Source organism: Aphelocoma coerulescens, unplaced genomic scaffold, assembly GCF_041296385.1.
Source record: "Aphelocoma coerulescens isolate FSJ_1873_10779 unplaced genomic scaffold, UR_Acoe_1.0 HiC_scaffold_83, whole genome shotgun sequence".
Taxonomy (NCBI): domain Eukaryota; kingdom Metazoa; phylum Chordata; class Aves; order Passeriformes; family Corvidae; genus Aphelocoma; species Aphelocoma coerulescens.
Window position 1 is genome coordinate 1,472,405 of NW_027184067.1, and position 5,463 is coordinate 1,477,867.

Here is a 5,463-nt window from a genome sequence, read left to right on the forward strand (position 1 = left end):
GATAACATATTTTCAGTAGATATAACACATGAATGGAAAAAGGGAAGTGCAGCACAATGAGTGTGTTTTGGGTATCTCCTGCAGATGTTGAATCTGTCCACAAGAAGAGATTTTAAAGAAAGTTTTATTAATGAACATTGCATCATTACTTTTTTTATGCTTGCAGCTGCTAAGAGGGAAGGAAAGTCCCACGTCTCTCTTACACTTGTTGAAACACAGCATGATTTGTTGGTGTGTATAAATTTAAGCTAGCTATTTCTCATTTGACTTCATTTTGCTTTGGGCCAAGGTCCTCTGGAGTAACTGAAACAAAAGTAAAATGTCTGTTCTGATGTAATGATTGAATAAAATGCAAAAGGATAGCAAGTCAAATTAGATCCCCTTGCTGCTCATTGCCAGGAAGAGCTGGTTCACTAAACCAAAGCAGGATGGAAGTGATGAGCAATGTGCTTGCTTAAAGGATTCCTCTCTTGAGAGGGTGATGGTGTCACCTGGATCCTTGCAATCATCATCTGCTGCTTGCTGACAGCCTCTGAGGAACAAGCCTCAATGTCATCTGACCTGTCTGTGACCCATCGGCCTCGGGAAACAGCTGCTTTCTCTCATGCTGCGCTGGTTTGGAAAGGAAGGAAGAGGCAGGAAATTTGTTGACTTTCACCTGTGTGAGTGCTTTGGTGGCAACAAGATTGTGTCTTTTTAGGTAAGAAAGCATGTCTCCCTCTCTTAAAAAGCCTGGTGCTTGTTATCTTTGCTAAGCAATTGCAAAGAACCAATGAAATAGAGAGAGTGTTGTGGTGGATATTAACTTTTAATGATCTTACAGAACAGAGCCTCTCATAATTGGAATTCCTTAGCTCTACATAGGTATTGAAAATAAGAATGTAGTGAAGTTGCTTTATACGCTAGCAGATGATTTCCAAACACTTCAACCCAAAGGATTTAAAATTTATTATGCTAAGAAATTGCTTGGGACGTGCAACTCTTAGACAGTAACATTCCATGCTAAATAGACATCATCTGGTTATGTTGAAATGTAAAGACTCAACTGGGGTCTTGCTGAAAGCAGTGGTAGAAGTACTGTTGGCTTCACTAAATGCAGACCTGGGCCAGTGGGAACGATCCTGGTGCTGGGAGACAACAAGGTCTGCATGGAGGCGGGGGTGGGGGAAATCACGGTCAGGGGTTGGCCGCAGTATTTTAAGAACTATAAAGGACTTGGAATGGCCTGGGAAATTCTGTTCCGGGTAGAGATGATGATGGGATGGGTCAGCATTTAGGAAATGCTGATTAAATGAAGGGCACGTAGGGAGCTGAAGACATTGTGTTAAGGTGAGGAACAAGACCGGGACACCGCGCTGGGGCCCCGCGCACTTTTCAAGCCCGGCCGCCCCCACGGGCCGGGCCCCGCGGCTCCCGCTGCCGCCCCCCAGCACGGGGCTGTGTCCCAGACCCCACGCTCCAGCCCGAGGTTTGGGGGCGGCAGCGGACCTGCTGGACGGAGGACGGCTGGAGGAGCAGGAGCGGGAGGAAGAGGAGGGATAAAGGGGGAGGAGCGAGAGGAAGAGGTGGTACAGAAGGGGCAGGAAGAGGAGCTTCCACGTGCATCCATCGCTCTCTGTGTCCGCAGCTCTCGGCTCCGGGAGCATCGTTCCCCTCATCCCGCAGGTGACTGGGGAGGGGCAGCTCGCCTGCGGGGTATCCGCCAGCTCCGAGGGAGTTTTGGGGCACCCCTAATCCTGAAGGGGCGGTGCTGGCAGCGGGGGACACGTGGCTCCGGCACCTCTGGCCCCAGCTGAGCCCCCCCGCCCCCAGCGCCCCCCGGAGCGGAATTTGGGGAGGGGGAGGTGGGGGCGGGCAGGCCGGGCCCCCCCGCGCTGTCCCGGCGGGGGCCGAGTGCGGGCGGGAGCCCCGCGGGGCCCGGCCCTGCCCGGGCACGGCTGATGCCGCCCGCCCGCGCTCCGCACTGGTCCGGACTGGTGCTCCCAGTGCCGTGCGGGGCGGGGCCGCTCTGGGGACCCCCCAGGGCACAGCGCGGCTGCTTTGGGGCTGTCGGCAGCGCCCGGCGCTGGGCATGGGGCGTGTGGGGGCAGCTGGGGCCGCACTGGTGGCACTGGTGGTGCTGGGAGCCCCCCCGGCCGCGGGGTGAGCGGTGAGAAGGGGGGCGGGTCTGGGACCCCAAATTGAGCGAAATGGGGAATGGAACCCCCAAAGTGAGCAGGAGGGGCCTGGAACCCCCAAAACCAAGGCCGGGGGAGGGGAGATGGGGATTGGGGATGGGGAAGGTGCAGAAGGGGGGGGGGCGAGAGGGGGCTGGGACCCCCAAACAAAGCGGGAGAGGGATGGGACACCCAAATTGAGCTGGAATGGGGCTGTGGATTGGGGGAACGCTGAGAAAGGGGAGGAGAGGGGAGGGAAAGGTGGGGTTGGGACAGCAGAAGAGCGGTTCCATGGGGGTGCAGCCCTGTCCCCCAGCACCTGAGCCCTGGAGCGATTCACTGGGGCTCTGGGGAAGGGAGGGATCCACACTGGGGGGTCCCCAACCCCCCTGTCCATCCCTGGAGCTGATCAGGGAGCTTCCCCCACACAGCAGGCCGTGCTGTGGCAGCCGTGGGGCAGAGTGGGTGGGAAAGGGGGGGCAGGGTGGGAGTGGAGGAGGAGTGGGAGGAAGAGGAGGGAGAGAGGAGGAGGAGGAGCTGGAGAACCACGAGGTTCCACCGCCCACCCACTGTGTCCACAGCACCCCCAGCCCCGGTAGCATCTTTCCCCCCATGCTGCAGGTGAGCGGGGAGGGGGAGCTCACCCCAAACCTATCGGGGGGTCACAAGGAGGGGTTTTTTTGGAGGGGTGTTTGGAGCTTGCAGATTCTGGAATCGAGCCCAAGCTGTCCTTGCATGTCCCTGGGAGGGATTTTTTGGGCCAGAGGGGATATGTGGATCTTACAGGACTCCAAAGCTGAGCTATAATTGCCCCTTGGGGGTCTTGGGAGGTCCATGTGAGGATCACCCGGTCCTGGCGGGGTTGGACATTGGCTTTGGGGATCCCCAGGAGAGCGGGGGGCTGGAACACGGGACCCCTGGAGTGGGGAGAGCAGAGAGGGACGATACCAGAGCTGGGGGACCCCCAAGAGCCTGGAGGGGTGGGGGGGCCTGGAGATGAGGTGGGGTTGGGATCTCTCAGCCCTAAAAGGGGCGGTGAGGAGAGGGGGGAGCCCCAAGTGCCTGGAGTGGAGGGAGGCTGAAGAGGGGGACCCTGGGACCTCTGGGAGCCAAAGCAGAATCAGGAAAAAAGGGACCTGTGGGACCCCCAAAACCCCCCAGCATCCCTAAGCAGGACTCCGGAGAGGGGGATCCCCAGGACCCATGGGACCCCCAGCAGCCCTGACAAGAGGGACCCCCAGAACCCCAAAGTGCAGAGACTAGAAAGGGGCAACTCCTGGAGGCTTTTTTTGGAGTCACCCTTGATTTTTTGTTGGTTTTATGGACACCAGGTACCCGGTGACTTCTAAAGATGGACTTGGGCAGGAGGAAGCCCCAGCCCAACACACTCATCCCTTGTTTCTCCCCAAACCAGGATTTCCCATTCCCAGCCCTTGGCCGGATGGAGGAGGAGGCTGTGAGGAAGAGGAAGATGCCCCAGGACCCCCAGGCTGGTGAGGAGGAAGTCAGTGCCCCTTTCCCCCTCTGTCCTGCTCCATCTCCCAGCCCAGCATCGCCCCCGGCTGCAGGACAACCCCGCTGCCGACACTGTCCTGCCGGGGACGGACTGGGGGGATCTCCTTCCCCTTCCCTGTGGCACGGAGGCAAATCCCATCCTCTCCTTGTCCTTCCTCCCCCAGACAAGGAGCTGAGCACGGAGCCCAGGGAGGACAAATCCCCGCGGCAGAACCTGGTGGAAGAGACCGTTTTGAGCGGCTCCACAGCGCAGGAATCCAATGGGGAGGAAAAGCCCCGGAGATCCCGCAGGAGGAGGGGCTGCAAACGCAGCCCAGGGTGCTCTGAGGAGGAAAGACCCACCCTGTGCCGGGAAGGCGGCCGGAGATCCAGCCAGAGGTCAGAGCTGGTGGTTCATGAGCAGCTTCACGATGGGGAGAAGCCCCACAAGTGTGGGGAATGTGGGAAGAGCTTCAGGTGGAGCTCCAACCTGATTGTCCATCAAAGGAGTCACACTGGGGAGAGGCCCTATGAGTGTGGGGAATGTGAGAAGAGCTTCAGCCAGAGATGCACCCTGATCCGCCACCAGAGGTTACACACTGGAGAGAGGCCCTATGAGTGTGGGGAATGTGGGAAGAGCTGTGTCACAATCTCCAACCTACGTATCCACCAGAGGATCCACACCAGGGAGAGGCCCTACGAGTGTCCCTTAGTGTGGGAAGAGGTTTCAGACCAGCTCCCATCTCCTCCTGCACAAGCGGATTCACATGGATGAGAGGCACTTCCGCTGCTCCGAGTGCCGGAGGGGCTTCAAGCAAAACTCCCACCTCGTCACCCACCGGCGCATCCACACTGGGGAGAGGCCCTACGAGTGTCCCCAGTGTGGGAAGAGCTTCTCCAGGAGCTCTCACTTGACCCAACACCAACGGAGGCACCGCTAAGGGAAGCCCTGCGAGTGCCCCGAGTGCGGGAAGAGCTTTGTCCTCTGCTCCAACTCCATCTCCCATCAGAGGACCCACGTTTGGCAGAGCCCTGGTGACCCACATTCCCTGTGATCCAGGTTGGGAAGACCCCTGGCTGGTGCTCTCCACGTTCTCCTGGATCCCTGTAGGCACCTGGGTGAATGCAGGGGCAGGAACATCCATCGGGACTCAGATCAACATTGGAGACTCATTGGGAAGAGCTGATTTTTTACCTTTACACCCTAAAATTTTCATCTGCTCTGTCCAATTGTTTCTTCATGTGACTGCGGAGAGAAACAATGGACTCTACACGATTCGGTGTGAATCAGGCAGAAGCCATTTTATTGATGACCTACTGTCCCTCATACACAGTTCTTGCTTTCCCTACACGCGATGGTGCATTATTATTACTGGTTAAGGGCTATTTTCACACGCTGCTTTATGCTTTGTGATTGGCTCTTGTCTGTGTGTCACACTGTCTGTCGTGTATGTCACAACTGTCCTTCAGTTTGCATTTTCTTATCCTTTTCTTCCTTTGCTTGTTCCTCATTCACATCCTCCCCAGTGCTGCTTGTTCCTTTCTCACAACGTCGCCATGGACTCTTCCCCTGTGTAGGTGCTCAAGTCCTTCTGTCTTACGTGCTCTGGTTCTTCTGTTTTATGGCTGGTTCATGATATGTCCATTTTCTAGTAAAAACATGGTTTCCACAGTCTGGAGGCATCAATGGGTCCCACTGAGCTCCATGCCCACCACAGGCTCCTCAGGGACTCCTTGGAGGAGAGAATTGGAGGCCGGGATTGCACAAAGCTCTCAGAGACTCCCAGGCAAAAGCCAAAGTCCTTTGAAAACC

General features: G+C 57.0%; 1 long non-coding RNA gene across 1 annotated transcript; it reads left to right on the top strand.

The window, feature by feature from the left end:
* The first annotated feature begins 1,559 nt into the window (after window positions 1–1,559).
* LOC138102534 (uncharacterized) lies at window positions 1,560–3,919 on the top strand. The gene is made up of 3 exons (XR_011147433.1): window positions 1,560–1,665; window positions 3,571–3,649; window positions 3,836–3,919. It is a non-coding gene; the product is annotated as an uncharacterized lncRNA (long non-coding RNA).
* Window positions 3,920–5,463: the final 1,544 nt, after the last annotated feature.